The 6000-nt window shown below is 42.7% G+C and overlaps 1 long non-coding RNA gene across 1 annotated transcript; it reads left to right on the forward strand.

The window, feature by feature from the left end:
* Nucleotides 1-121: 121 nt before the first annotated feature.
* Nucleotides 122-5427, forward strand: LOC144334625 (uncharacterized). The gene is made up of 2 exons (XR_013404690.1): nucleotides 122-511; nucleotides 3813-5427. It is a non-coding gene; the product is annotated as an uncharacterized LOC144334625 (long non-coding RNA).
* The last annotated feature ends 573 nt before the right edge of the window (nucleotides 5428-6000 follow it).

Below are 6000 nucleotides of genomic sequence, written 5' to 3' on the forward strand. Positions count from 1 at the left end.
CAAAAGCCGCGGAGTTCGTGCCCTGTTATGTCCGCAAGGAAAACTACAAGTCCCATGAGGACCCAGGCGGGATTGAGGCCGGGCTCTGCCTCCTTCTCCCTGGCGCTCGGTGGACGCCCCCCCAGTGCCACGTGGCGCGGGAGCCGAGCTGATTGCCTGCGTGACGAGGGCCGTGGCGGCTGGCAGCTTGGCCCGCGGTCCTGGGTAGCCCTGGAGCGGGAAATGCCTCCTTGAGAGCGCATGGCTTCAAGCTTCTTCCTTGCGCTCCTGATCTTAGGCTGGTCGCTTTTACCTTTAGGTTTAAGTTGAACACAGTTCACACTGGGCGCTTCCTACCCGTGTTTCTGGAATTCCAGGCAACAGATTTAACACTTTATGAATCTTGAAGAGCTGCACTACTGCTAAATATTGGAGTTAATGCTGATCTTTTGGAAGCCTCCGAAGGCTACGAGACTGTGATGGGAGCCTCTGGTTTCAGTTGCCTTTCTCACACCTTATTTTAATACTCAAGGTAAACCCATTTGTACAACTTTAGAAATAACTATCAACCTAAGGGAAAAACTGAGGCAAAGTTAATATAAATAGAGAATTTATTTGGGCCAAGTCTCAGGAATGCAACCTGGGAGCATCAATTCAAGTTACCTTTAATTTAATACATGATCTTAGCTGCAGTTTCAAGTGAGTTATTTGGTTGGCCAGGAAGCTCGAACTCTTGGCTTAAAGGGATTGATCCTTCCACCTCTTCCTCCCAAAGTACCGGCATTACAGGCGTGGGCGACTGCACCCGGCTACAAGTGAATTTTTAAAGGAAAAAAGAAAAGAGGCCCTTGCTAAATTGTATGGCAAGAATTTACGTTAAAATAACAACCTATCCATTGGCTATACGTTATTCTTTCTATCAGGAATTCTAGGAACACGAAGATAAAGGGTGATGCTTGTACAGGACAGAAAAGAACAAAGTGCCTTTAAACAATTGCTAGTGTACATGGGGATGGTGCTGACTGAGGTCTCATACTCAGGTCCCTCTGGGCATGATAAATTTTGAATGCCTGGCCAGGCTGGTGGGGTTGCTCACACCTGTAATCTCAGCACTTTGGGAGCCTAAGGGGGAAGGATCTCTTAAGGCCAAGAATTCGAAACCAGCCTCGGTAATATACCGAGAGGCTATCTCTTAAAAATTTTTAAAAATTGGCCGGGCGCGGTGGCTCAAGCCTGTAATCCCAGCACTTTGGGAGGCCGAGACGGGCGGATCACGAGGTCAGGAGATCGAGACCATCCTGGCTAACACGGTGAAACCCCGTCTCTACTAAAAAATACAAAAAACTAGCCGGGCGAGGTGGCGGGCGCCTGTAGTCCCAATTACTCGGGAGTCTGAGGCAGGAGGCGTAAACCCGGGAGGCGGAGCTTGCAGTGAGCTGAGATCCGGCCACTGCGCTCCAGCCTGGGCGACAGAGCGAGACTCCGTCTCAAAAAAAAAAAAAAAAAAAAAAAAGAAAATAGAAAAAAAAAAATTTTTTTTAAATTAGCCGGGCGCGGTGATGCGCCACGCAACTGCACTCCAGCCTGGGTAAGAGACTGAGATCCTGTCTCAAAAAATAAAATTAGATAAAGAATAAATCTCGTTTTTATAAAATCCTTTTATAAAAATTAAATAAAAATTAAAATTAAAAAAAATTTAAATTTTAAATATTAGCTGTGTGATGGGGCAGGCCTGTAGTCCTAGTTACTCAGGAGGCTGGGGTGGGAAGATTGCTTGAGCCTGGAAGTTCAAGGTCACTGTGAGCTATGATTACACCACTGCACTCCAGCCTGGATAAGAGACCCCATATCTTTAATTTAAAAAAAAAATTGAGGGGCCAGGCATGGTAGCTCATGCCTGTAATCCCAGCACTTTGGGAGGGTGATGTGGGAGGATCTCTTTAGTCTAGGAGTTCAAACTCAGCCTGGGCAACATAGTGAGACCCCATCTTTATTTCTTAAATTATTAAATAGAAATAAAAATAAATTGTTCTGTGAGTTACCAGGAATGTAAAAAAAGATTAAAATAAAGTAAATTGTTGCATACTTTTAATATAGCATAGACTGCTCTGAGCTATTTTTCTCCTGTCATAATGAAACACTTTGCCAGTTCATTGGCCCCTCTCAATTCTCCTCAAGATAAGTGTGACTTACGTGTGTTAAGAGATGGGTGGTGTTAGAAAGTGCAGATAAGCACTACATTTTTAAGCAACTGGTCTCACAGAGCCAGGAGTCTGGCTGGGAAAACAGTTAAAGTCTAAGAGTTTGGCTAGAAAAGAATTAGAACATTTAATTAACATTGTGGTAAGTGCTGGGAAGGAGAAGGACAGGGTACTATGAAAAGGTAAAACTGGAGAACCACTTTGCAGATAAGGAAAGAGGCATAGAAGCAGCTCACAGGTGACTGGATTGTTTGTTTAGGTAATGTGTATTGTATAAAACAAATGTCACCTTTTTAAAAATATTGAGCTTTTATTAAGTGCTGGTATTACTCCTATATATCTATTATATATAATATTTTAAATTTCAACAATATTTTGTGGGGTTTTTTTTTTTTTTTTTTTGAGATGAAGTCTTGCTCTTGTCACCCAGGCTGGAGTGCAGTGGCACTATAACATCTCACTGTAACCTACCTTACAGTCAAGTGTTGCTCCCACCTCAGCCTCTCAAGTAGCTGGGACTGCAAGCTCACGCTACTGGGACCTGCTAATTTTTCTTTCTTCTTTTTTTTTTTTTTTTTTTCTTTTTGTTTTTATAGAGCTGTGGTATCCCGTGTTGCCCAGGCTGGTCTTGAACTCCTGCTCTCCTGGGCTCAAGCAAGCCTCCCGCCTCTTCCTCCCAAAGTGCTGGGATTACAGGTGCGAGCCTGAATTACAGAGCCTGGCCAACACTTTCAAGTTGATTTTTTAAATTCTTATTTCACCAAAAAAAAGAAAGAAAAGAAGGGAAGGAAAGAAGGGAGGGAGGAAGAGAGGGAGGGAGGGAACAGATGTAGAAAGGCTAAGTAACACTTATAGAAGGCCTTAAGTTTAGGACATACAGTCATGTGCTACTTAATAATGTTCCAGTCAGAAACAGACTGCACATACTACAGTGGCCCCATAAGATTATTTTATCATATTTTTATTGTACCTTTTCCATATTTAGATATACAAATACCATTGTGTTACAATCACCTATAGTATTCAGTACGGTAACATGCAGTTATCTAGCCTAGGAGCAATATGCTCTACCGTATAGCCTAGGTGTGTAGTTGACTATACCATCTAGGTTTCTGTAAATACACTCAATAATGTTTGTACAACAATGAAGTTAGCTAATGATGCATTTCTCAGAACATATCCCAGTCTTTAATGACACATGACTGTACTCCTAATTACCATGTCCCATCTTCCCACTGTCACACATGCATTCAACACAGATTTACTGCTTTCCCATGCTCAGAATGCTTCAGCCTACCCCTTTAGTTTATATCTTAAAACCTAGAGTCCTTTGGATGGCATAAGAGGCACTTCTTGAGCTGACATCTGCCTACCATTGACGCTGAATCCTGAGCAGTTGCCAGAACACACTATGCCCTCCCACATCTGTGCCTTTGCAAAGAACACTCCACTGCCTGTAAAGTCCTTCTCCCTGTCCTTCTAACATATACCCACTCACCCTACTCCGCTGAAGTTTTGGGTCTTCAGGGAAACTTTCCACTTTAGCCTCTCTCTCTACATACACAGCATTTCTCTTTCTAATTGAAGCTGTCTCTAGTCCCCGCTTCTCCTTTTTTTTTTTTTCCGACACAGGGTCTCACTCTGTCACTCAGGCTGGAGTGCAGTGGTGTGCATACAGATCACTGCAGCCTCAACCTCCTGGGCTCAAGAGATGCTCCCACCTCAGCCTCCCAAGAAGCATGGATCGCCACACTGCACCTGGCTAATTTAAAGATATATACATTTTTGTAGAGATGGGATCTTGCCATGTTGACCAGGCTGGTCTTGAACTCCTGTCTCAAGCAGTCCTCCCGCCTCAGTGTGAACCACAGTGCCCAGCCCCTACTTCTTGAAATCATGGGTGACAGCTTGCATAAGTATCCTGAAGTATTTCTTACACAGTATCTTCTAAGGAGACCAACATTTATTTGAGAAGGAAAGCACCTGTTCTTCCCACAGCAGTGGCAGTAGTACATCAACAGTGCACAGCTGAATTGGGACGGGGCCAGGACAAAGCAGAAATCTGCTGCAGAGACCAGGAAAGATAAAGGATGTTCTGTAGCAGGATCTGGGCAAGCAGCACTCATCCATATCCTTTGCATTGCAAACAGAGGAGCTACCTCCTTCCTTTTTATTTTCCAGTTTATTAATGGCTCCTAGAACCTCTGAGAACTAACTGATTTTGACCTCTTAACAGTTGCCTTTCAACTGCCATTCATTCACTGCAAGCCTACTGTGTAAATGGGCCCTGGCTAACCACTTCAGATATATTGTCTCTTGTCCAGCTTCAAGTGACTCTCTAAGGGAGGAATTAGCCCCACCTCACTAGTATGGAAATGGAGACTTGGAGTGATCAAGTGACTTGCTCTGAGTTACACAGCTGGGAAGTGGTGAAGCTGGAATTCAACTCAAGTTATGTCTAGATCTAAAACTCATGCTGTTTTCTATGCTCAAAGCTGCGTTTCAAAACTGAACTTTAGCATGGAGTCTATGATGATTGGCTCGTGTCTTTCCACCCAGCACCTAGCCCAAGGCCAAGCACAGAGAGGGCTCACAGTGGACACTTTTGGAATGAGTAGATTCTGTATGGAATGGTTGGTAAATGAAGGCCTGGGCACGGTGTGAACAGTGTTATGGGACAGCAGAGGAGGGGGTGGTGGCTGATTAGGGGAAATGGAGAAGCCTCTGCAGAGGAACAGAGTTGAGTGAGGCCTGGAGAAATAAGTAGTCAGAAAAAGACCGACCAATTCAGCATTCTCACAGCAAAGACCACTAACAGGCAATTCACAGAACAGAAAACCCAAAGGCCATGAATAGGTGCTCCACATCACCAACAGTCAGAAAAACGCAAATTATCTCATGCACAGTAGATGAGAATACAAACTGGAAAAGTGTGTTAGGAGAGCTATTTGGTAGCATCTATCACAATTATAAATGAGGTATGTTCTTAAATTTATGTACAAACATTGTGATAGAAAAAAATGGAAATGTTCATTAGTAGGGAACAAACTAAACAAGAACACATTTATACTATTAAAAAATATTATGCCACTTTTGGCTGGGTGTGGTGACTCACGCCTGTAAGCCTAACACTTTGGGAGGCTGAGGAGGGCAGATTTCCTGAGCCCAGGAGTTTGAGACAAGCCTGGGCAACATAGCCAGATGCAGTCTCTAGGGGGGAAAAAATATATATATATATATATATATATAGCCACTTTTAAAAGAATAAAGGAAATCTGCATGCACTGACATGGAAAGATTCCCAAAGATGTACACTTAAGTGAAAAAAGGTAAATTCCAGAGCAGTATGTATATAGTGTTCTCATTTTTGTTATGTTTTTAAAGGGTACAAGTGTGCCTGTATATAGAGATGTGTGTATGTAAGTGCATAGACAAAATACTAGATGAATACCAATCATTAACAGTGGTTATTTACCTCTCAGGAGGGGAGTAGGAATGGAGGAGATTGAAGAATGACTTTCACTTTAAAAAGTAAGATGTGATTCATTGAGAAAAACAGCACATTACTTCTGTGGCATTCACATCAAAAGTGCATAACTTGAATATAACGATGAGGGACCTTTCTAAGACTAATTGAGGTACACTCTAAAAATGCTGTACTTATCTCTTCAAAACTGTCAGTGTCAGGTAAAGGAAAGAAAGACCGAGGAACTGTACCACATTAAAGCAACAATTGGCAACATCCAGATCTAGGTTAGAGGACAGTACTATATTAACATTATTTCCCTGATTTTTATATTTACATTATGGTTATGTAGGG

This window comes from Macaca mulatta, chromosome 15 (assembly GCF_049350105.2).
Source record: "Macaca mulatta isolate MMU2019108-1 chromosome 15, T2T-MMU8v2.0, whole genome shotgun sequence".
Lineage (NCBI taxonomy): Eukaryota > Metazoa > Chordata > Mammalia > Primates > Cercopithecidae > Macaca > Macaca mulatta.